The sequence below is a fragment of the Hyperolius riggenbachi genome, chromosome 5 (assembly GCF_040937935.1).
Source record: "Hyperolius riggenbachi isolate aHypRig1 chromosome 5, aHypRig1.pri, whole genome shotgun sequence".
Classification (NCBI taxonomy): Eukaryota; Metazoa; Chordata; class Amphibia; order Anura; family Hyperoliidae; genus Hyperolius; species Hyperolius riggenbachi.
The window spans coordinates 417,855,873-417,879,272 of NC_090650.1; the positions used below are offsets into that span (position 1 = coordinate 417,855,873).

The following is a 23,400-nucleotide window of genomic DNA, read 5'->3' on the forward strand; positions in this document are numbered from 1 at the left end:
AGGACTCCAAAGCTCACAAACTTGGTCATTGAGTGTTTGTGTGTTAGGGTTAGAAAGTGGGCGGAGCCAACACCAATCCAATACATACCCGGGCAACGCCGGGTCATCAGTGGGTGGAGACAAATACAAATTTCACTGGGAAAATGTACACTGCAGCCATTCTGTTAATGGCAGGGTTTTTAAACTTTGCACAGTTGGTCACTGGGTGACTGGGATTAATATTCAGAAAAGTGGGTGGAGCCTACAAAAGTGAATCAAACTTCACCTGTTGCTTTTCAAGGGGAATATTTAATTGCCACCATTCTTGCACTGTTAATGGCACAAGCCTCAAACCTGGTACAGTTGGTTATTGGGTGACTGGGGTTCAAATTCAGAAAAGGAGGTGGAGCCACACACACTCAATCAGATTTGTTTCATTTCAATGCAGATTATTGATACTAAAGACCGCAAAGCTCACAAACTTGGTCAGTGAGTAATTGTGTGTTAGGGTTAGAAAAAGTAGGCGGAGCCAACACCAGCCAAATACATACCCGGGCAACGCCGGGCAATCAGCTATATTCAATAAAAACATGTTTTCCTACTTTTTATATGCCATACGGTTATCATATTTGCTTTTGTGCAGAAGTATTATTATTTATTTAGAAATAATACGTTCCCAAAGTACACTTCTTTTGCTCTAAAGGGCTGACTTTGCATTTTATTCATATTCTAAGGTAAGCAGAAATGCTTTCTAATGCTTTCTGATTGTCTCACTGTCTTCAGGAGAGTCTGCAGTGTCAGAGAAGGGTTTGTTTACAGTTCTCACTTGATACAATTAAACACAAGATAACATTATCTCTAGTTCTGATTCCTCCAGCTTTCTCTGCAGAGGAGCTTCTAAGGCCTGTGTTTAACCCTTTGAATGCTGTTCTAGTAAAAACAAAAATGCCGGTTGTATACAATATGCTGTAAATAATCTATTAGAGCAAAGAAGAAATGCTGAGTTTCAATCCGCTTTAAAGAGAAACCGTAACCAAGGATTGAACTTCATCCCAATCAGTAGCTGATACCCCCTTTCCCACGAGAAATCTTTTACTTTTCTCAAGCAGATCAGGGGGCTCTGTATGGCTAATATTGTTGTAAACCCCTCCCACAGTGTGATGTCAGGATCAAGGTCTTGACATCACAATGTGGGAGCCTTGTTGCATTGTGGGAAATAGCAGCTGTTTACAGCTGTTTCCAACTGCCTGACAGCTCTCTTGGGCATCAGCACCCATGTTCAACATATTGCTCCCCATTTCCAGCCTCCTTTTTTGCTGCCTCCTCCATATGCAGCCATCCCTTTTTCCAGCCAGCCCCTTTGGCTACAGCCGCCCAAGGCCCTGATCTTTGTGGCCTTTCCTGAAATCTGGGCCCAGCTGACACATGCTATTGTAGGTGGGGAACAGACCATATAAAAATACTCTCCAAGAATTTATGGGCGATGAGGAGGAAGTCTAAGTTCACAGTTGTGTTCCCTGTACAAAGCAGGAATGCAAAGGAATGGAAAAGTCATGTTATGTGCGCATTGTGTCGCATACAGTAAAGTATACTATTAATTAAAAGTGTGCTTCACTTTAACCGGTAAAGCATGCATTATGTAGTAACATACGGCATGTAGCATGTTGGGATACACTGGCCAATATGCAATTCACTTTTTCACCTAAGTGATATTTTCACAACTTGTCATAAAATGCTTTTTAAAGAGGAACTCCAGTGAAAATAATGTAATCAAAAAAGTGTTTCATTTTTACAATAATTTTGTATAAACTATTTAGTTAGCGTTTGCCCATTGTAAAATCTTTCCTCTCCCTGATCTACATTCAGACATTTATCACATGGTGACATTTTTACTGCTGGCAGGTGATGTCAGTAGAAGGAGATGCTGCTTGCTTTTTTAGCAGTTGGAAAAAGCTGTAAACAGCTGCTATTTCGCACAATGCAACAAGGCTCCCACAGTGTGATGTCAAAACCATGGTCCTGACATCATTCTGTGGGAGAAGTTTCACCACAATATCAGCCATACAGAGCCCCCCTGAAGATCCGTTTGTGAAAAGGAAAATATTTCTTATGTAAAAGGGGGCATCATCAGCTACTGATTGGGATGAAGTTCAATCCCTGGTTACGGTTTCTCTTTAAATCAGGAAGACCAAGATATGTTAATACATTGATAGGACTAACTAACAATCAAAACAACAATTTCAACACGTTTCGCCTGTTAAAATAGTTAAGGCTTCGTCAGGACAATAAAAAAAAAAGGTGCAGCGCTCAAAAGTGCATTGTAAAAGTGCCATAGTGTATAGGCCAAGTCAGAGGCTCAAATTAGTGTGGAAGTTCATAAACATAAATATGACAAACATCATTTTTCTCCCCTGTTGACACCATGTCTGTTATACATCACACTATCAGCCAATGAGACGATAATCTTCTCCTTCATTTCTCTCAACCTGAGAAAGCCACTTTCATACAAGAGCTCAGCGTCCGTTTCAGTCCTGGAGAGCTATTGATGAGAGTGCCTATCAGGCAGCAATAGAAGCTATTCAGTTCAATCAAGTCTGCACTTACAGGGAGACAGAGTGGCATCCTTCAGTGCGGGGAAGATCTTCATTTTGGGATGTAGCCTTCAAAGGAAATTAATTGAGACTTCAGGGAAAGAATTCAAAAGACAGCGAGCACGACTCATAAGACTGGGAAGTGTTCTCAATGTACTCAATCTCTGTACACATAAAAGAGAAGCAAGTAAAGTGCAGCCACAGAAATTGGACACAATATAGCTTTCATTTTGACCAGGCTAGCTTCCTATAGACTAATATTACATCTGATTCTTTACATTAGATCTTGCAGGTACATAGTGGGTAAAAACAGAACTGGGACCAAAACAAGTGTTCTTTAGCGCCCTCTAGTGCTAAAAGGGTTTCACTTGGCAACTTGTTCCAAGTTTTGCAGATTTGGGATGGTCTGAGGGATGCTAATAATTACGAGGCAATGCATTTTATTTGGAGCTGCATATATTTGCATAAAATGTTGCCTCCGTTTGGAATTATTAGAATCTCACTGACCACCTCTTGCAGATTGCAGATGTAAGAAACCGCAATTTGCTGTTTGCACACATTCTGAACATATCGTACTTATAGAGGCTATCTTCACTAGTTAGGCCCGGTTCACATTGGCATTATTTTGCGGACCGCAGCCGGACTGCATACAACGGAAACGGAACGGACAAGAAATGGTCCAATGTTAATCAATGGATCCGTACGCACTTGTCCATTCCACCAGATCCGGATGCATTTTGCGGTCTGGCCTGCAGTCCGGAATTTTCCAACCTGCGCCTTTTTCCTGACTGGTACCTCCATCCACCGCCGCCGGAACGGATCCGGACAAAAACCCCAGCACAACAGGAACCAATAGAAAATGGAAGTGCACAGCACACTTCCGGATGAAAGCCAGTTGTCCTACCCCAATTCCTGTGGGGTTTCTATGGTACAGGCGGCCATCTGGACAGCGAAACACATATGCCCAGCGCCGGACAGCCCCAGCCTCTTCCAGACCGTCCAGGTGCAGGCCCGCGGGACAAGGGGCACGCAGACCATGGTCCACACAGCAGTCTCTCTCTCCAAGGATGATGTCCACACAGCAGGCTCTCTCCAAAAATGACCTCAGCGCTTTTCCAAACCTTCCAGACCCCTCTTTGAAAACGGAAACTTGGCCAATCCTTGGGTCCTAGCAGTGAATAGTGCACCATAAGGCACTGTAGGCTTGTGCCCTCAGGCGTTTTATGTGTGAGAGGCGGCCCCCTCCCCAAATAATCCCTTCCTTCCTACTCCCACCTGATGTGGAAACGCAGCTGCTGCACTCCTTCCCTGTGATGTATATGTCCCCAGGCACCACTCCACTCTTCTTTATCCTTCCCTCAAATGCAGTTGGCTGGTGCATGGGTACAGGCAGCGGCACTCACTTTCCACCCCTCTAGCAGTGGTTATGCATTATACCGGCACATTCTTTTGTGTTGTAAGGGTCTTCACTTGATGAGGACACTTACAACACAAAAGAATGCTGCTGGTGTTGAGAGGCAGAGTTTACGACACCAGAATGAATGTGCCTAGAGGCTCCTGAGTTGTAAATCTGGGGTAGAGGCTATGTAAGAACGGGAAGTTGGTGAGATTGGGAGCAGCTTCTTCTTCCTTGGCTGTGATGTCTGAGTTGTGGAGGTCACCAAGGCTGAGGCTCCTACAACCTGGAAAATATCTTGGCTTATCTCTGTCAGAAAAGCTTTGGGAATGGGACTCTACATAAGCGCCCATCCACTGCTTCCATGGTTTCCAACCAGCTAAAAGAAACTAAACCCAGATCCAACACTTCTTTCTCCACTTGGGCTTGCTAACTGGCAGAGGAGTCATTGAGTATGCATACGGCCAATCCAAATAGTCATGAAGTGCAATAGATTAGCCAATGCCCAAGCTGCATACATTACAATTAGCACGTAAGCCCAAATTATTATTTCATCGACCATCTTTAGTCCCTAGTAGTGTTGAATAGGGATGGAGTTTTCTCCCGGTAAATGTGCTTGCATTGGGATTTGCTTGTTTTTATCCTCAGCAAACTTTGGCCCATAATGCCCAGCATAACTTTTACATTAGAGCAGAGTAAATGCAAGGAGCAGTGTTATATTTACCTAGTCCACGCTGTATTCAGTTCTGCTCTCCCTCTGGGCATCTGCTTGCTCTATGCAGACATCATCCTTTGGCTCCCTATGCATGCTATGTCATCAGGCGCCTCAGGGTGGCAGCACAGAGCACACCGATGCCGGTAGAAAGAGGAGAGAAGATGCAGCATGGATTGAAGAGCAGGAAGGGGGATGCGGGATCAGAACAAAAATCTGGCCACTACAGTGGCCTTGGTCTGTCCCTGACCTAGTGGTGGTCGGGGAAGGGGGTGGGGTGAGTTCAGCCATGACATGGGGGGAGGGCGGGGGGGTTAAAAGTTGAACCGCAATAGGTTTGCTGGGGGGGCTCAGGCCACTGATGTTACGCCCCTAAATCTATTGAGATGGATTACCCCAGACATTAGGTGAAGGTGATGGATTATTATTGTTTAGTATTTATATAGCACCAACATCTTCCTCAGCGCTGTACAGAGTATATCGTCTTGTCACTAACTGTCTCTCTGAGGAGCTCACAATCTAATCCCTACCATAGACCTATATCTATGTATGTATCATGTAGTGCATGTATCGGAGTCTAAGGCCAATTTAGAAGGAGACCAATTAACTTATCTGTATGTTTTGGGATATAAGAGGAAACCAGAGTGCCCAGGGGAAACCCACACAGACACGGGAAGAACATACAAACTCCTTGCAGACAGTGCCCAGGCTGAGATTCAAACTGGGGACTCAGTGTTGCAATTGGAGCGAGCTAACCACTACGCCACCGTGCTGATAAATGTAACTATTAGGGATGGTCAGAAATGCTGATTTCAGAATCCGTAAAAATTCCAATTTCCGCCAATGCCTGATTCTGCAAATGTTTTTGATTTTCATCTTTTTCTGTCATTTTATGCGCTCTCTGATTGGCCAAATACTTCTAAGATAAATTGTAGGTATTGGACCAAACAGAGAATTCAGAATTCTACTGCTGTAATCTGGATACCATGGATATTTTATTCCAATCACAAAACTCTGGAATGCATCAGAGTTGTGCTTGCTTGGTCTAAAATTACTGCAGCAATACGATTTTTGTGTAAAAATCTGCATTCTCAGATAAGGGTAAAATCATTATAAAACTGTTTAAAAAAGTAGACTCGACAGCCTGTATTCACTGAAAATATTTTTTTTATTCAAAGGTACTCCAAAAATGATGCAATGCGTTTCATGGGATACAACCCGCTTCATCGGGCAATATAAAAGGAGCTAGGGGGAGCAGATACGCATTCTAGGAACTTATACAATAATGTAAGAAATTATAAAAACAATAACTTGTACAGTACAACACAACTAGTTAAATATATATATCGATACAGACAAGTCAGAAGTTGTATGCAATCAAAATCAAGCAGCTGTATGTATATGGACAAAGGTCCGCACAGAGTTATAGAGCTAATTTGTTTTTTACTTCTCCGGAGAACGACATTCTTAACCCCTAGTGGGGTTGGGTCTAAACTCCCCACCTGCCTATACACTGGTTACCTGTTGTAACCCAGTTTTGTAAGTATAATCTCATATAAATACTGTTTACACCGTTTGAATTGACATACTACATTAACTGGGCTCTCGGTTGCTTTTGTTTCATAAGTACCTAGTAGCTGTGAGTACATTGCCAAATTTAAAGAGAAACCGTAACCAAGAATTGAACTTCATCCCAATCAGTAGCTGATACCCCCTTTTACATGAGAAATCTTTTCCTTTTCACAAATGGATCATCGGGGGCTCTGTATGGCTGATATTGTGGTGAAACCCCTCCCACAGGAAACTGTGAGGACCATGGTCCTGGCAGTTTCCTGTTTGTGAACCTCCTTGCATTGTGGGAAATAACTGTTTACAGCTGTTTCCAACTGCCAAAAAAGCAAGCAGCAGCTACTTCCAGTGACATCACCTGCCAGCAGTAAAAATGTCACCATGTGATCAATGTCAGAAGGTAAATCAGGGAGAGGAAAGCTTTTATAATGGGCAAACACTGACTAAATCATTTATACATAATTATTGTAAAAGTGAAGCACTTTTTTATTACGTTATTTTTACTGGAGTTCCTCTTTAACCACTATGACCATGGCTTAGGTAATGACAATTGTATCCATGTACCAGTTTTTCCTGTAACTTTCTGCACCATAAAAAATGAAGGAAATTGAAGCTTTTTGTTCATCCACAGAGCTCCTGCTACTTACCCACAAACATAAATACAATATATGAAATATAATTTGTTCTCAGTCTGTATAGATGAGCTCTATGCAGATTGACTGCGATAATGATAGAAAAACACCACAATTATGTCAAATAACAGATAGAATCAAGCTGGCGAGAAGCCGATCTATCGCTCAGCGCTAGAAGTATTACGCTTCCCTGAATCTCATTTTTAAAGTAGATTGTGAAACAAATCTGAGAGAGTGATTACATTTCAGTGGAGAGGACTCGTGACGGGCCGTCGTGATGGAGAGAGCTCAATCAATTTTCACTTCTATTCAATTTGTAGACTTCTTAAAATTCCATCTCCTCGTCTACGTGATCCACGTCAGGTCCTCTCAGAACTCCACAATGGCTGAAAAACGTGATTGTCGGAATGATAATGGAAAATAAAAATACATGCTGTCAACTCGCCGATTTCAAAACACCCTCGGCGAGAAGAACAAACGGGGACCACTGAGGCCTCGGCGACTGGGACTGATAAGCTGACAGTGTCACCTAGTTATTAGTATAAACAGTGTTTATTTGTTGGCAGAGGCCGAGCATTCTGGGAAACTGTCTGTAACCTTTAAAGTGTCGGTGACCCAAAAGTTAGCAAAGTGGTGACAGCTCTCACACATTGGCCCAGCTAGCTGGCTTGTGAGTCCAGGGCCAGGGTCAACTGCTAATTAGCACTTTCAAAACATGGTAAGTGTACTCCAGGGGGTACTTCAGTGCCTGCATGAAACAGAGTCGCGAGGAAAAATAGGCACCTGGCGAAGCCAATATTAGTCTAAACCAGTGCTGGGCAAACTACAGCGATGTTAATCCGGCTCACTGCTGGGTGGATGGATCCCCCCCCCCCATGCAGAGTCGCGAACGGGCTATAAGTGTGAGTTAACACTAACCTACTCTCTGCTTCCAGCATCACCCCCATGGCAAGAGGGCGTCACGTGATAAGCCGTCAGGACATGCCAGCATATTACACGCTGGTACGTCCTGGCAGTGTGTCACATGACGCCCTATGACCATGAAGGCCGGAAGCTGAAAGTAGAGATTAGGTGAGTGTTAACCAATGCTTATTGGTTGCGACTCTGCAGGGAGGAAGGGAGGGAGGAGGCGGGTTCAAAAGAAAGGAATGCGGCGCGTAGCCAGCGGCCCGAGCCGCGTAAACTTTGGCCAGCGCTGGTCTAAACGATCAATACCATTCCTAACGCCTAACCCTGAAACTCCCCTACCTGTTGCCCAACCCTAAAACATTCCCTTCCTGAAGCCTAACCCTAAAACCCCCTTCCTAACCTATATAATACCAATATAATAAAGGGGATACTTATCTTGAACATGTTCTGCGGGTCTCCTGTAACTCTTTCATAATCTGGGCTTCAGGTCTTGTCATAAAAATTTTAAAACAGGAATTTCTTTCCTTTTTTTTTAATTTTATTTGCCACAGAAGTCTCGTTTAACACAAAAAAAGATACAGTTGTGGCTCTCTGCATACTAAACTGTCAGATGGCATATTTGGATCCTTGCCTGGATTTGGATGTTAAGGGATAAGTGAGTTTATGGACATAAGTTCACCTATCCATCTGGCTCTTTTTTCTTTCCTTTCTTTTTTTCTTTTCTTTTTTTTTTTAATACAGACACACTAATCACAAATAATTTAGAGTGCTGGTTGCCCAATTATAAATAGGAGGATCACTCTCAACCTACATATATTATTTAGGGGGACACACTGCCTAATTATGGGGTCGAAGGGAGTGAACATGATCCCTAATTATATGGGGGGAGGGGATAGGTTGTTAACCATTGTCAAATTGATTTTACTTGTGGGTACATGCTGCCTAATTAGATTGTGTGGTGGGACACGCTGGCTAATTATGCAGCTTTTGAATACATACTGCCGATTGCCGAATTGGGTTATTATAATAGGACAAACTGCCTTATCATTTTATTTGGTTATACATGGTACCTAATTATGTTGTCTGGGGGAGACAAGCTGTCTACTTATACTGATGGTATTTGTTAATTTTGTTCTTTGTGGACTATGCTGCCTAATGATGTTGTTTGAGGGGAATATGCTGCTTAATTATGTTATTTTGAGGATATACTACCTAGCCTGCTTAATGTTGATCTAAGATTTTAGAAATGGTCATTGTGGATAACATAACATACACAGTCTATTTTATTATGTCTCCTATGTCTGCTTGTACATTTGTTCCAGACTAATATTTTCCATTGAGAAGAGGGGGCTCCATCAAAAGGTTTTGTGGATGGAAAGGCTGGGGTGGTGCTTCTGATTTCTAGTTACACTCCTCCTAGATTCCTATACATTGTTTGGCCATTCCACAATCTGTTATGGCCATGCCACAAAATTCTTCCTCCCTCGGCACCAGGACTGTTTTAAAGAGAAACTCAGACCAAGAATTGAACTTTATCCCAATCAGTAGCTGATACCCCCTTTTACATGAGAAATCTATGCCTTTTCACAAACAGACCATCAGGGGGCGCTGTATGGCTGATATTGTGGTGAAACCCCTCCCACAAAGAAATTCTGAGTACGCACTCTTGGCAGTTTCCTGTGTGTGAACCCTGTTGCATTGTGGGAAATAGCTGTTTACAGCTGTTTCCAACTGCCAAAACAGCAAGCAGTAGCTACATCACCCGCCAGCAGTAAAAATGTCACCATGTGATAAATATCAGAATATAAATCAGAAATTTAAACTATTTTACAATGAGCAAACACTGAATAAATCATTTATACATAATTATTGTAAAAATGAAGCACTTTTTTATTACATTATTTTCACTGGAGTTCCTCTTTAAGACATTGGCAACTCAGGCAGATGCAGGAGGGGTGATACAGCTATTTTCAGCACATTGTGCTATATGGCATTCTTATGCATAACTGCTAGTTACATTAACAAAGGGATGGATTGTAGTATCAACACCTAAATAGGCACTGCTGATTAGAATAACAAAGAGAGCCTAAACTGCAAAGCATTGATATGAATTTGCTATTGGTGCCTGTAAAAGTAACTAATGTGGTCAATTCACAAAAGATAGAAGGCAAAATGTGCCTTGACTGGAGTACCAAAGTGGCTTGAAATAAATGGTGGCCTGAGGTGCTTCAGATCTTCTCTTATCCTCGGAACACAGAAAACATAAACAGGAGCGCTTTTATGGTACGTTAACGTTTATTGAACCTGCGTAAAAATGAATAAAATCTCACTTACAAGATCAATTTGATCAAACAGAATTTCACCCAACAAGTGGGTAGACAGGAAAACCTCCTTAGCACGTCTCTCCCTGGTATCTGCAAATGTGACCAGCAGTACGGGCGGAGGTACGGTGAAATGCGTCATACATAGGACCCCACACATTGGTCTCTTTGGATGAGGTCCCTTTCCACCAGGACACCCGTGCTGCTGGTCACAGTTGCGGATCCCAGGAAGAGACGTGCCGAGGAGGTTTTCCTCTCTACCCACTTGTTGGGTGAAATGCTGTTTGATCATATTGATCTTGTGAGATGTTGTTCATTTTTACGCAGCGTCAATAAAGTTTAAAGAGACACCGAAGCGAAAAAAAAAAATATGATATAATGATTGGTACTGTATGTGTAGTACAGCTAAGAAATAAAACATTAGGAGAGGAGACATAAGTCTCTAATATTGTTTCCAGGACAGGAAGAGTTAAGAAACTTCAGTTTATCTATGCAAGAGAGCCACTGAGCTCCATGACTTTTAAAGTCGCAGAGAGCTGTGTCTTCTCGAGCTTATTATCTCAAGTGTTTGTCAATGTATTTTCTTTTTCTCTGCAGAGAAGGGTTCAAAAGTGCACTGGCCTGCTCTGTAAAATCATTTAGAATGCTGAGTAGTGTGTAAACTGCAAATATTAGAGAATGATGCAATGTTATAAAAATAAGAATATATTCTTTGCTACTAATGTTCTAGTAATTATCCGTACTAGACAACCAATTCAATATATCATAATTTTTTTTCGCTTCAGTGTCTCGCTCATGTTTGTTATTTGTAGAAGCACTACTTTTCCCACAAGTCCTGGAACTTGCTGAAGGGTGTCAGGGACAATGATCCCAGGATCATTCATCTACCGGTTGAGCGTGTGTACACTTTTGAGCATTATCCTAGTAACATCCCTGTCCCAAATTCTGGGATACCTATACCACACAATACATACATTGACATAAGACTATGGTAGGGATTAGATTGTGATCCCCTCTGAGGGACAGTTAAGCAATAAGACAATATATTCTGTACAGCACTGCAAAAGATGCTGGCGCTATATAAATACTAAATTGTAATAATATAGTTTCCGACCATTCCCTATTTTCCTTTAAGATCAATGATACAGATTCTTATACATGGGTGTAACGATCTTACCTTCCTCCAGCGGGTCCTGCAGCGTCTCTGACGGCGGGAATTCCGCTCCGCCGTCTTCCCAGGGCATCCCCGGCATCCCTCTGACGTCATCTGGAGGCGTCCCCAGCACCCCTGCGGCAGAGCTCCGGCATCCACGCTTGCGACTGAACGGTCGTGCGCAGCACAGGGCAGCCTTTACAGGCTGAGAAGGCGGATTCATAGGTGTCAGCTGTGATATCATCAGCTGACACCTCTCCTGGGGACGGGGCTCAGGAATTACCCTCTGTGTATATAAGGCAGAGTAACCAAGCAGCTCAGGGTGACCCAAACTACTAGGAATGTGTAGGGGGACAAAAGGGACCAAAAAGCCCTCTCACTAAAAAGCAAAGCTTGGTGTAATTGCCTTCTTAAAACAGAAGGAAATTTGCAATAATTCAGTTAAAAATGAACATTTGTGGTTACCCACAATGCACTACCACTAAATATGCAAATCATCCCTTTTCGCCCTTGTTAAGCCAAGCAAGCATCCAAAACCGCTGGTATATAGCAAGCCTATAGCTTTAAGTTTTACACAGCCATATCAAACCCACATGTAGACAGCCTGTTTCGGACTTTTGGTCCTCATCAGTACATGGTAGGGATTGATAAGGCTGTATGAAATAGGGCTTGGACGAGTACAACAGAGTAACCAAGCAGCTCAGGGTTACCCAAACTACTAGGAATGTATAGGGGGATAAAAGGGACCAAAAAGCCCTCCTACTAAAAAAGCAAAGCTTGGTGTAATTGCCTTCTTAAAACAGAAGGACATTTGCATATAAGGCTGGAGCCTTCACTTGCTCGGCGGCCTTGATACTAATCAGTTCACTGATATTTAGGTCTAGCTGGTGATTTTGAGTTACATTGATATATTGTGTATACGCACAATATGTATGTACTCCATTTAGTCAGTCTGTGTTATTTTCCTATATTCTTTATTACTATTGTAACATCTGATTGTATATTATCTGTGTACCGACTACTTGCCTGCCTCCTGACCTTGCTCTTGCCTAGTCCTTCAGTACCGCTGCCATCTGATACACGTGTTTAACTCGGCCTGTCTTGACTACTCTTTTGCTTAATCCTTCCAATATGACGTACATCCGACTTATGTGTATGACCAAGCCTGATATTGACTTCGATTTGCCCCACTCTACTGTACCACGTTATCTCTGACTCTCTGTGTACGACTACAGCCTGGTATCACTACGTTTACCACGCATCAGCATAATGGGCAATTATACTTTCAAAGCCAATTCTTTGGAACCTTGACAGCTTCCACAAAAAAAAAAAAAAAAGAAGGCATGCCCTCTCCTATATTCATTCTGCAATTACGTATATATGTCGTAGACTGAATTTTCATCCTTGCAAGACAAAACAAACAGGAGTCACACTTTTGTTATTATAAGTGGATTACCATGCGCCTGGTTTAAATAAAGCCCTCTTAATAGGGATTTCCATCTACAATATAGATTATGGTGTCCTAGAAACTTTGTTTAAACTCTTGCCGCTGACCTACATATCGGAAACTGTAGACAATGTGATCGCGTTAAGCTCTTTGACAAAGCTTGCTGTGACTTTATCTAAAACGCATAATAAGCCGGTAAAAAATGCTACCGGAATAATATCACCGCACAAAGAAAAAGACAAAGACTGAAGCAACCTTACCGTAATAAACAGAAGCATTACCATAATCCTAGCAAATCAGATTTGTCGGAGAGACAGCCGGTGCTGACCAGCGAGTAGCTAATAGCCAAAGCTTAGCCTACCGTCCCTGTTACGTACTTTATTAAATATCTCCTGACTGTGATCTACAAAGATGCCACTTATGTGAGCTTTTCAGGTTAAGAGCGTTGTATGGCTGATTGAAAGTATAAGTTAATTAAATTCCTTTTTGGTTTCTTTTATAGTGGTGCCAGTGCCTGGATGAGACACCTGGTGATGACTGTTCACGGTGTCACCTAAGGCTATGCCTTGTTTGGTCAAGCTGAGTGCAGAGTAATAACTATATTGTGGCCGACGGGGCACCTAAATTGACTGGGTTTTATGCCAGGCAGGTGGCAGATGTGTCCTGTGCCTGGCCCGCTGTCTTGAATACTTCTATAAAGATCTGCCAGGCAGGGGCATAACTAGAAATCACTGCTCCCCCCCCCCCTGCAAAACGTTGGATGGGCCCCAGCCTCCCCAAGCATTACAACAGTACACATCACTTGGGGAGGAGTAGAGAGACTGGGGGTAGAACAGTGCTGTATACAAGACTCTGCTGAACACTGAATAGGGACTGTCTATAAATCTTTGTCTGCAAAACTTTGTATGATTCTTTATCAGTGGCTGAGCATATGCAATCATTAGAACAATTGTGCAGAAAGCAGAACTTTTTTCTCTCCCTTAGTTGTTAGTCTCTCAGTACAGGAAAAATAAACTTCTCCCCCCACAGGGCCTCCTGAAGCTTCTGGCCCCCCCTGCTGCTGCATTCCTTGCAGGGTCTATTGTTACGCCCCTGCTGCCAGGTGGACGTATAACTGGAAAACTACATTTCTCATTCTAGCAAGTAGGAATCTATGTGTATGAGCCATACAATTTACTTTGAAGGCCAGGGATGTATTAACTCAGGAGCCCGTAGGCACAGGGACTCTGGTGCCAAAACACCGCCTCTAAACACAAGCCACACCCCCAAGTATTCTAGTTCTAATCCCTGCGTCATGTTACTAACTGTCCGTAGGATCTTACGCTTTAATTACTAGGGATGCTCATTGCTCACTAGCAGCTGGAAGCAACTGACAAATCTCCCCCATGACCAGAAAAGCTTCTTCCCCTTCCAATTCTGTGCCACTGCCTGTGGGATGAGGTCTGTCCCTGGACCAGCCTGCACACACCCGATGGAGGCGGGAAGCGGAACAGCGCTTGGGCACAGGTCAATTCAGGAAAGAGAGCGCATCAGTGGCCCTCTCTGCATTGGGAGGGAGGAGGAGGGGTCATTCAAGGAGGTGAGCCGCCTCTACCACATAAGGCGCTTGTAGTCACGAGCCTACAGTGCCTTATGGTAAATCTGGCCCTGTTAAGGGCTAATTCAGACTTTCTAAACTCCACATTCCATCCAACCCCCTCCAACCTGTTCCAACCACCCATTCACAGGATGACAGGACAACACACTTACCAACCAATTTGATAGTGCCGCTTGTTTTACAAAGTGGAACTAATTCTAAAAGAAAGGAAGCGCTCTATAGTGCATTACCCAAGGATATGTTTTAATCGCAAATTAAAATTATACTCACAAGATGTGAATGATAAAATCGCTCATCAGCGGTACAGTCCACCGCTACACTCTCAGGCAGATGGGCAACAACGCGCTGTGGCCGGCAGCGCCGTCTCGTGGTGGGAGGCCACCCCCCCTCCCTCGCCTGGGTACCCCGATCTGCGCTCCTCCTCCAGCGTTAAGTACCAGCCTGCATTTGATGAAGAAGCAACGGGCGGGGGAATCACTCACCTCTTCCGCGTTCCATCGTGCGCTCCACTGACATCACTTCCTGCAAGGCCGTCCACTTACAATATAGTGGGCGGTGTTGCCGGAAGTGACGTCAGTGGAGCACACGATGGAACGCGGAAGAGGTGAGTGATTCCCCCGCCCGTTGCCTCTTCATCATATGCAGGCTGGTACTTAACGCTGGAGGAGGAGAGCAGATCGGGGGACCCAGGCGAGGGAGGGGGGTCCGACCCCCCTCCCCACCGCTAGGCCCAATACCCCCTTTCTGCCAGTTACCCCTCCAGCTCGGCGGGCGGGCCTAGCATCCATGGACAGGCGGGTGCCGCCCCCCCAGATCTGCCGCCTGAGGCAAATGTTTCACCCCGCCTCATGAGCGGGCCGGCCCTGTGTGTTGGGACTAAGCGGGGCAGTGCATAGGGTTCAATGCACAAGACAGCCAAACTTGAACTTGCGGTGAATCCAACCTAATCTTGCTTAGAACGATTCTCTCAAACCTGACATTAAAGTTCACCATGTGGCTGGCTTAGACAAGGACAAGAAAATACAGTCAGCGGACCATGGGGTGGTTGGATGGAAAACCTTAGAAATGCCCTCCGCTTGCCCAACAACTTCTTCCCAGGTATCCTTCAGAAAATCCCACAATGTGCCGAATGCCTCAGCAACCTTTCTTAATTCATCCCTTTTCATGGGTGGCGCTAAACTGGGGCACGCTGGTTCCCCACCTATGTGCCCCCCTGCTCAATAACATAACGTTAACTGTTTCCAGGCTCCAGCAGCATACAATGAACAGGATAGTGTTTACAAAATACTCTCCGTGTCAGCCTGAGTCTATGTAGGTATTAACTAAACCAAGAGTCTTATTTATTTGCCAAAAATACCTCACAATCCTTGCAAGATCCCTTGTATTTAATGTGTTTGGGCAACACTTATTGTATGTTCTAACATTGTCAGTCAACAGGAATAGAGTCTGAAGAAAGCCTACAAGCTAAAAGCTTACTGTTTTTCTTTTAAATAAGCCAACAAACTAAAGCTTGTACTTTACACAATGCTTAGCTAGCTAAGATAAGGTATTACACACACACAGTGTTTCTCTTCTTCCTGCCTCTTCACCCTCTTCTTGCTTGTGGAGTCGTAAGACACAGGCTGGGGGATGGAATGATTTGTCTGTGATCCGTCCACACAGGAGCAGCTTGCTAGCAAGTAAGGATTAAAGCATGCCAACAAACTAGCCAAGTACATCTGTAGGTAACTTTTCTTCAATAATAGCACCATCATTTGGACAATCTGCTCTGCTCCAAAGCCTCTGAGTTCTGTTTGTGATGTTTACATTTGGTTACTACCATTACTGAATTAGTTAGCCTTAATTTATTATCTCACTTAGGCAAAAAAACATCTGAAGCTTGCCATATAAACATTGATTTTGATCACCCAAATGGGCCCCACCAGCAAGCCATCAAACCCCCTTTGTGCCCCCCCCCCCCAAAAAAAAATGTGAAGCTGGAGCTGCCACTGATCCCTTTATAGTGTAGAAAAACCGAGAGCCCAATATAGTGTAGTATGTTAGGGCATAAATGAAGTAAAGGTTATCGTGAGAAAATTATACTCACAAACGTGGGTTACCACAAAGGCAACCACTGTATAGGCAGGTGAGGAGATTAGACCTGTCCTCACTCAGGGATAAGAAGTCGCTCTCTGTAGATGCGAAAGGGGGTAGATCACCCCTCCACCAGGGGTGGACAAGGTATAGCAGTAGGAGAACAGAGGCGCCAGCAGGATAAAAGCGGATAAAAACTTTAACATTTGCTGGGAGGAAGCGGTGGACTTACCTCCATAAAGCAGACACGAAAGACTGTCTGAATAGTAGCAATCACATTTATTAACTAGTACCCCAAAACAGTCCACCGCTTCCTCCCAGCAAATTTTAAAGTTTTTATCTGCTTTTATCCTGCTGGCGCCTCTGTTCTCCTACTGATCCCTTTATAGGCCTTTATAAAGAGGAAAAGGGGAGGGGTTTCTCATTTTGTCTTCCAGTTTCATGCTGTTACAGAGAGAGGGATAAGAAGAGACATGGATAGATCTGATTCTTTTTCAGGACATGTTTCGTTTTATCATTGTATTATTGTGTGTAAAGTGTAAGTTAGCTGTGCAGAGTAGAACTTTTTTGTTGTACATTTTCTATCCATTTTCTAATTGCTTCATCTTTAGGTATATAGACCCACTGTGGAGGGTCAGCTGCATTGATGAGGAACAGGATTGGCTGCAGTGACAGTTTATTAAATCATTTCATTTATTGTGTTATATTATTCACACTGCATTATACACATTGCATATATACTGAAAGGTAGATTTTGCATAAGGGACTGACTGTCTTACAGTGACTACGTGACTATGGCAGTCTTCTGTGTTTGACACAGTTGTTAGGAAATTCTGGGTTTTTAGTGCTATACTGCTATGCCTTTCATAATTACAATAAAAAGGAAAAATATTTATATTTACATTTTAGGGTTCTTTTATTCTCAAGATAGGAGGATAATGTAATCGAGGAGACATAAAATGTTTTTTGCAGATATGCAGGTGCTTTTACTTTATTGCAAAAATACAAAACTTGTATGCAATGAAGGTTAATACTGTATGTCTTCAATTGAAATCAAATACAATAGTGATGGTCATGCTTAGGAGAGACCTCATGGAGAAGTGGTTGGTCAGATGATCATGGCTGGATTTCTGGGAAGGCCACAAAGGCCATGGCCTAGGGTGATAAAATCAGATAAGATCAGAAGGGCGGCAGGACTTGGAGAGAGAAGAGGTCATATGTCAAAGTAAATCATCTCTTCTGGTCCCACAGAGCAGCCAGCCAGCACCCTGCTCTGCACTAATAGCTGAATTCCAGAGTTCCCCAATCACTGCTTCTCTCTCTCTCCCTTCCTGATGTGTTATGACAATCAGCATCTGCTGTCACCTGATGATCCATTCCTCTGTATGATGGACATACAAGTCGATGTGAGAAATAGGGATTTACATTACAAAGCAGATAGAACTAAGTTCCGCTGAGTTTTAATGCAGGCATTCACAAACATCAGTGAGCTCTGCTAGTTTCTTCACCTTCTCTTTTTTACAGCTATGACACTGACCCCAGCAGCTGTTAATTACACTCTTAACTAACCCTAATTTATGACTGTTTCTCTTTTGTTTTTTTTTCTTCATAGCCAGCAGTGATCTCTTGCCTGCTTCAGTTAGTTCTTTCCTGACTCATTTTCTGTCCTTCAGCTCCTACCATCTATGAGAACTGCAGGAATAAAAATGCTGTTTGCTTCACTTTCATTGCTAAAATGTCACTTTAAAGGACACCTGAGCTGTACGCTAGTGTGTATGGTCTGGCATCCTTCTACTTTCCTGTAGCAGTAGAGCATTGAACCATCTTAGCCATCAGTGCAGTGAAAGCAGAGAGTTTTGAATCAGGATGATACCATTTATTATTTTAAAAGAAAAAGAGTAAGCTTTCTGCTAATCAGCCTTCTTCAGACTTTCTTCCTGTATACTGTCAATATGTTAGAGCACACCGCCATATGTACATTCAACATTCAAAAGAGATGCATAGATTTTTCAGCAAATATAAATAAATGTTGTTCAGAAGTGGAGCTGAACTATTGCACAGGACAGAAGGAAAACATAAAGAAATGTACCATGTATGTATTTAGAGAGCTTGTCTAATTCCCCTTCATCTGTGTCTAATCACAAGTTGTAATTTGATCTCTACACTGTGTCACCTGGCTGCCACAAAATCTAAGCCCATTTGATAGCACTGGATGTTAACAATATGTCTGCTTCCATGAAAGCAGGAAGTAGACACACTGCAGCTTTATCGCAGGATTTGTATCAGTTGTAACAAAAAATGTTATGTTGTTGCATATCTTTTAGAGCAAAGCGGAAGTTCTGAGTTCAGGTCCACTCTAATTACAACAGAACATCCAAAGTGGGTCCTGACAGGATGTTTGCTACTTACCTGTTCTCTGTTTTGGATGGGCTTCTCTCCATTGCACTACCCTGCCACCTGTTTGTGGCTCCGACTGCAGCCAGTTGCACAGAGGACAAAGAAGCAGCACATGCTCTGGCCACTCCCTGTAATCTCCCGGTCCTGCCCAGATGTGCACAGTAACCGAGGCCAGTCAGGGCCGGCCTTTGCCCTGTGCGACCGGAGCGATCGCTCAGGGCGCTGGAACGCCAGCTTCCAGGGGGGCGCTCCTGCTTCCCCTGCCGCCTGGCCGCATATGTTACTGCTGCTGCGACTGAGGGCTCTTGCTTCGTGCATTACTAGTGGCTCCGGCTCCGCCCCCTGGTGCCGCTGGGGGCGAAGACCAGCAATGGCTGCGGGTGGCACTGGCTATTGGAGTCAGCACAGACTCAGAGAGGCAGGCGGCTGCAGAGCGGAGCGATCTTAGCCCATGCTGGGCTGGCTGTGATGCTGGGTTGATGCGGAGTGATACGCACTCCAGCCGCATCACCCAGAACTCATTACAGGCCGGCTCAGCGTGAGGAGGGAGATTTCACTGTCGGAGCTGCGTGAGGAGATCAGCGCTGGAGTAGTCATCTGGCAGGTGAGTTGATCATATTGATCTTACAGGTTTACTGGGCACATAAATGTATATTGGAGGGTGCAGGAGCCCAGAGGAAGGGGGAAACGCTGCCAATCTGATTGCATTTGTGGGGACTAGCCTGCCAATCTGATTGCATTTGTGGGGACTAGCCTGCCAATCTGATTGCATTTGTGGGGACTAGCCTGCCAATCTGATTGCATTTGTGTGGAAACGCTGCTAAACTGATTGCATTTGTGGGGACTCTGCTGCCAATCTGATTGCATTTGTGTGGAAACGCTGCTAAACTGATTGCATTTGTGGGGACTCTGCTGCCAATCTGATTGAATTTGTGTGGAAACGCTGCTAAACTGATTGCATTTGTGGGGACTCTGCTGCCAATCTGGTTGGTCTCCTGTGGGGAGACTGCTGCCAATCTGGTTGGTCTCCTGTGGGGAGACTGCTGCTAGGTTTTTTTTTGTTCTTGGGGGGAAAAAAATATGGCCTTCCATGCCCGCGAAGTTGAACAGCACTGTCCTAGTGTGTGTGTGTGTGTGTGTGTGTGTGTGTGTGTGTGTGTGTGTGTGTGTGTGTGTGTGTGTGTGTAGAGGATGAATGGGGGGGCACCAAAATCTGGTTACGCTCAGGGCGCTGTGAAACCTAAGGCCGGCCCTGAGGCCAGTATAGTGTAATGCATTCTTGACAATTACCGGTCATACATCAGTGTCATTTCTCAAGTATGCACGCCCAGAACTATCGGCTGCTGTGCACATTCGAGCAGGAGCGCAAATTACAGGAATGATTTGTTGAATGGGGGGCAGAGCAGCAGAACTGAAATGAGCCCATTCAAACCAGTGATCGCTAGGCAGAGTGTTGGACAGAATGTTTTTTGGTGGTGCTGGTAAGGGATGGGGGCGGTTGGTGACAGCGGGCTTAGGGCACTGGAAAGTACAAATCTGGCCCTGCAGATGATAGGTAAGTCACTGATTTGCTTATCATGATCATGTGCTAAAGCAGGATGTGATCACAGCAAATCAGAACTTTGAAAATCTATCAGGTGATCAAACCAATCACATGCTCCTCCATGAGTTCTCCTAGACATGACCATCACTAAATATCAATGGTATGGAGCAATTTAAGCCGTAAAAAAATTCCAAGGATACTAGCTTTTTTGAGCCTACAGCAGCTCTTTATTGGGCCTTTATATAAAGTATCTCCATAGACTACACAATCAGGATTCAATCATAATAGTAGTAAGTAAGATGACATGTTGCCCTTTAAGATAAACTCACAGGTACCATCCAACGGCACTCCTCCATTGCTTGCAGGGTGGTCCCTTACACTACTGAAGCAAAGCAAATCCACACTAGTTATTATAGTGCCAATTTCATGAAACTTATTCATAGGGATGCTCATTAGAATTCTACAGAATTACTGTAGCTTTGTAATTTTCACCCAATCTCAGAACTTGGAAGCATTAGACCCATCAGAGAGCTGAATTTTGCCACGAAAATTGGGTTACCGTGGTAACTTTAGACCAATCACAAGACTCAGACACTACTAAGTATTCCAGAGTCTTGTGACTGGCCTGTATTCCAGAGTCTTGTGACTGGCCTAAGATTTCTGTAGTATTTTGATTATGCTGCAGAAAAATTCTGCATTCTCTGATTGATCCAATTCCAAGTCAAGTCGGAAGGATTCGGCCAATCAGAGAATGCAAAAAATGAAAAAAATACTCCACGGAAATCAGAAAATGGAAATCGTAAATCTGCAGAATCGGTAATCCAGATGGGTGGAAATCGGAATGTCTGCAGAATCATAAATCGGCATTTTCGACCATCCCTACTCATTAAAGATAACCTGTACAAAAAACCCTCTGGGACATACTTACCTCGGGAGGGGGAAGCCTCCGGGTCCTAACGAGGCTACCCCTGTCCTGTGTCCCGGCAATCCAGTGCTGTGACCCCTGAATAGTGGCGAGGTACATATTTACCTACCGAGTTTGACTATTTCCGTCTTAACCCTAATGAATAGCCGCTAGTGCGCCTGCGCAGGATCGCGGTAGGTAAATATTGCCCGCTCCTGCACACACTTGTCAGCAGGGCCGGGGCGAGGCAGAGGCTAGAGAGGCTCCAGCCTCAGGGTGCAGTGTAGGAGGGCGCACACAACTCACTCAGCTATCATTCCTCTATTGTGTTTGAAGCAGAGAGAAATAAGAAAAGGGGATACATGGCAGTGACTGCAAGCCAGATAACTAGAGATTAAGGTGTTGGGGGCCCTGGGGTGCCCTTACTCTAATAGCAATCAGTGTGTGATGGCTGGGGTGGGAGGGATGGAGGGGCGGACTTTGGTGTCTCAGCCTTGGGTGCTGGAGGACCTTGTCCCGTCTCTGCTTGTCAGGCTTTGTCAAGGGACTTTCGAGGGAGCCAGTGCTGGATTCCCCCAAGCTTCAGAGGACGGTGAAGCCTCATTGGGACCCTGAGGCTTCCCCCTCCCAAGATAAGTATCCCTCAGAGGGTTTTTTTCCCCTTACACAGTCTCTTTAACAAACTGAACAACATTTCAATGAAAATTTCATGAACTTGCCAGCAACAATTTCATTCATCCCTGCATTTCTCTTCAGTTCAACTGTTTCTGACTGCAGTTCTTCAAAGGCACCACTAATTGTCTCCTCACAACTACACCCAAGGCACCAGTTTCTCTCTGGCCTCTGCCTTGACCCGGCCCGAAATGTGAGATAAAGTCAGAGAATCTCAATGAAAACACCATCACCTAGGAAACAGTCAGTAATTAGGAAGCAAAATAATCCATATACCAGCGGCCAATTCCCCTGTGCTGAATCCATATGGATGTCCATTTAGGAACTTTTCTCCCCACCAATCAATATTTAATTTTGCCTGGAGCTCAGAGATCTACCAGGGAATAAAAATCAACATTGTTTGAGCTGTGGCAATTGTATTCAGAGCTGTTGGGTATTTGAGCACGGGGGTCTCCAACACCCAATATTGAGGTCTTATTTAAATATTTAAAATTAAATAGCTGATAAAGTTTAACAAAATAACAATTTTAAAAAGGAATAAGTTATTTTTAGTATTTATATAGCGCTGACATCTTCTGCAGTGCTGTACAGAGTATATTGTCTTGTCACTTAAAGTGAATATAAGTGGAGTTATATGGAGGCTGCCATATTTATTTCCTTTTAAGTCTGCTGCTGATCCTCTGCCTCTGATACTTTTAGCCATTAACCCCGAACAAGCATGCAGCAGATCAGGTGTTTCTGACATGATTGTCAAATCTGACAAGATTAGCTGCATAGTCATATGTCTATGTATGTATCATGAAGTGTATGTATTGTAGTCTAGGGCCAATTTGAGGGAGGCAAATTAACTTATCTGTATGTTTTTGGGATGTGGGAGGAAAACAGAGTTCCAGGAGGAAACCCACACAGACACAGGAAAAACATACACACTCCATGCAGATAATGCCCTGGCTAGAATATGAACCAGGGACCCAGCACTCAGGCCGGTTTAAGAGGCCCTTTGGCCCTGGGGCAAACTGTAGCATTGGGGCACCCCTGCACAAATCCCCGCCACATTACCCCTCTGCTCCCCGGGGGCCTGCAGCAATAATTACCTATCAATCCCATTGGACAGGCAGCAGCTGCACTCTGAGGCATGCTTTCTCCCATAGAGAAGGAGGGAGACAGAGTGTCCCAAAGTGCAGCCGCTGCCCGCCCACTCACCCGCTGGGCCTGATAGGTAATTATTGCCGCTATAATACTTGCAGGGCCCCGGGGAGCAGTGCGAGTGGGGGGAGCAGGCAGCATGTAGCAGGGTCGGCAGTGCGGGGGCCCAGCAGAGGTTGGAGCCCCGGGGCAATTGCCCCCTTTACCTCTATGGCAGCGCTGGCCCTGCCAGCACTGCAAGGCAAGAGTGCTAACCGCTACACCACCATGCTGCCCGTGCTGTATACATTTACAAATGTTGTTCATATTCAGTGGACATTTCAGTAAAACTTGATGGAGTTTCCCTTCAAGTTAATCTC

General features: G+C 44.2%; 1 long non-coding RNA gene across 1 annotated transcript in view; it reads left to right on the plus strand.

The window, feature by feature from the left end:
• The window catches only part of LOC137517878 (uncharacterized), a 122,241-nt gene that overhangs the window by 69,925 nt on the left and 28,916 nt on the right, over positions 1-23,400 (plus strand). The window contains exon 3 of the long non-coding RNA XR_011020700.1: positions 5,857-5,965. This is a non-coding gene — a long non-coding RNA (uncharacterized lncRNA). The remainder of the gene's footprint in view (positions 1-5,856; positions 5,966-23,400) is intronic.